Source organism: Perca flavescens, chromosome 3, assembly GCF_004354835.1.
Source record: "Perca flavescens isolate YP-PL-M2 chromosome 3, PFLA_1.0, whole genome shotgun sequence".
Classification (NCBI taxonomy): Eukaryota; Metazoa; Chordata; class Actinopteri; order Perciformes; family Percidae; genus Perca; species Perca flavescens.
Genome location: NC_041333.1, coordinates 43705164 through 43707303, shown reverse-complemented (window position 1 = coordinate 43707303; position 2140 = coordinate 43705164). Strand labels below are relative to the sequence as shown.

The 2140-nt window shown below is 40.5% G+C and overlaps 2 long non-coding RNA genes across 2 annotated transcripts; both read right to left on the bottom strand.

Moving 5' to 3' along the window:
• Positions 1–374: 374 nt before the first annotated feature.
• LOC114549558 (uncharacterized) lies at positions 375–785 on the bottom strand. The gene is made up of 3 exons (XR_003691569.1): positions 768–785; positions 593–680; positions 375–485 (listed from the first exon to the last, which is right to left on the bottom strand). It is a non-coding gene; the product is annotated as an uncharacterized LOC114549558 (long non-coding RNA).
• Positions 786–787: 2 nt separating this feature from the next.
• Positions 788–1417, bottom strand: LOC114549552 (uncharacterized). Its single transcript, XR_003691567.1, has 3 exons — positions 1341–1417; positions 970–1015; positions 788–843 (listed from the first exon to the last, which is right to left on the bottom strand). It is a non-coding gene; the product is annotated as an uncharacterized LOC114549552 (long non-coding RNA).
• Positions 1418–2140: the final 723 nt, after the last annotated feature.

Genomic DNA, 2140 nt, shown 5'->3' with positions numbered 1-2140 from the left:
AAGTCTTCCGTCGCCTTTAGTTGCTAAAACAAAGGAAAAAAGCCTTTTTAAAAATATATACATTTTATTTAAAAAGCTTTTACAACACTATGTAAATATATTCTGTTAGCTACAAAAGGTTTTCTCACCTCAGCTGCTGTGTTACTATCATAAGATACAGTGGCGGGTAAGACGAGACCGAAACAAAGGAAGGTCTGCTACTTTTAAGCGGGAGACCGGTCGTGTATGGCTTCACAGACTGGAATTAGCATTAGATTTTAGATTTTTTTTTTTTTTTTTAAATACAACCACGCTATTTTACTGCTTTCCTTTTAAACTCACCTCAATAAATTGCTTCTTAGGCTTACGATGGCGAACGTTAGGGCGTAGCAGCTTTCACAGAGAGGGGCATCGAAGCACATGGTCTTTCAACAGGATTGATTTCAGCCACATGGGAGAGCGAGTAGCCCTCGCCCTTGCGGATCCTTTGTTCAGGGGCTGATTGTCTAGACAAAGAATATATATATATATATATTAGATGGCTACAAACACAGTGATAAATTAAACAGTAATAAATATTACATACTGAAAGAGATAAATAAACCGTAAATACCTGTTTGCTGTGTTCTTATTCCTTATTAGAGTGGCCTTTGGTTTAATGTTCTGGCGTGTTGGGGTCTGTAGGATTGGGCTACACGGAGCTTTTTTAAAAACAAAAACAAAATGAATGAAAACACAGTACTAAATCAATTAATGCTGTAGTGTATAATATATTTATAAGTTTTTACCTTGTGGTTTAATAGTTTAGTCAACTAACACAGCCACGTTATCCCAGCTCTTTGCACGATCACCTAATGATGCAAACTACATTATAACACACAAAAAAAAAAAAAAAAAAAACGTTTTTTTAAGTCACAAATGTCTGAATGAATTAAATACCTTACAATAAGCTTCTTTTTTTTTTTTTTTTTTTTTTTTAAATATACTCACCAAATGCAGCCATTGCTGTAGAACCGAATCCTCTTTCTTCAGAGGACTTTGTTGAGAAAAACGAGGGAAAGTTTTAGCTAGACACGTAGCTACAAAATGCAGGTAAAAAGTGAGCAGTCCACGTCTTTTGAAACAAGGGTTTTAAACACCACAAACCAAACCCCTTTATGACGATTTAACACTCACAACAAAAGACCCCACATTTACAAGCTAGCTACTGGTCTAACACGACTTTTCTTTTCTTTTTAACACTAGCGTCATGTGGTACAACCCACCAGCATTACGAACACACGATCAAAGTTTTAGCTAATTCATGAATGACTGAATGAATTAAATAGCTTTGAACATTCTTAAACACAAGCTTTACTTACCACTTGTAGGTAGCGATGAAAAAACTAATCTGCGTTGCTTGCACCAAGAAGAATTAAAAAGTGAAACTCCAGAGGGCTTTTGATGTGGAAAAAACGTGGAAACAAGCTAGTTACCAGACTAGCTAAAAAAAACATCTAAAAAAGAGCTAAATAGCAGTAAACAAAAGGCTAAAAGGGCCCCTGCTGAGAAAACGATCCCTAGTTGTTTTTCACCAAAACATAAGACAAACTCCAGATGGCCTTTTGTTGCGGAAAACGAACGTGGTAAAAAGGGTGCTACAGGTACTATGAAATCTGTGAGAATACGCCTCTGCTCAAGTGCACCAGACCCCTGTAGTGGTGAAGCGGCCGCCCGCACTACATCGTCCTGCGTTCGCGAGATGCGCTCCCATATTCGACCACTAGATGGCGCCCAGCGGTGTGGCGGCGTTAGACCGCTCGTCATTCGTTCGCGGTATCTTGGCGCAACCGACGATTAGGGCACTACCATATTCGGCCGCTAGATGGCGCCCGCGGTACCAGCAACGATTAGATGCAATACCACATTCGGCCACTAGATGGCGCCCGCGGTACCAGCGGTGCACCAGCGGCGTTACATGCTGCGCTCATATGACCAGATTACAGGGTGGGTTTGCGGCGTGCGTGTGATGACGTCACACATGCACGCCAAACCCGCCACCTTTATACTACTACTGGTGTATACCAGACTGTATTAAAGCCAGTGTATACCAGGCTGTATTAAAGCCAGTGTATACCAGGCTGTATTAAAGCCAGTGTATACCAGGATGTATTAAAGCCAG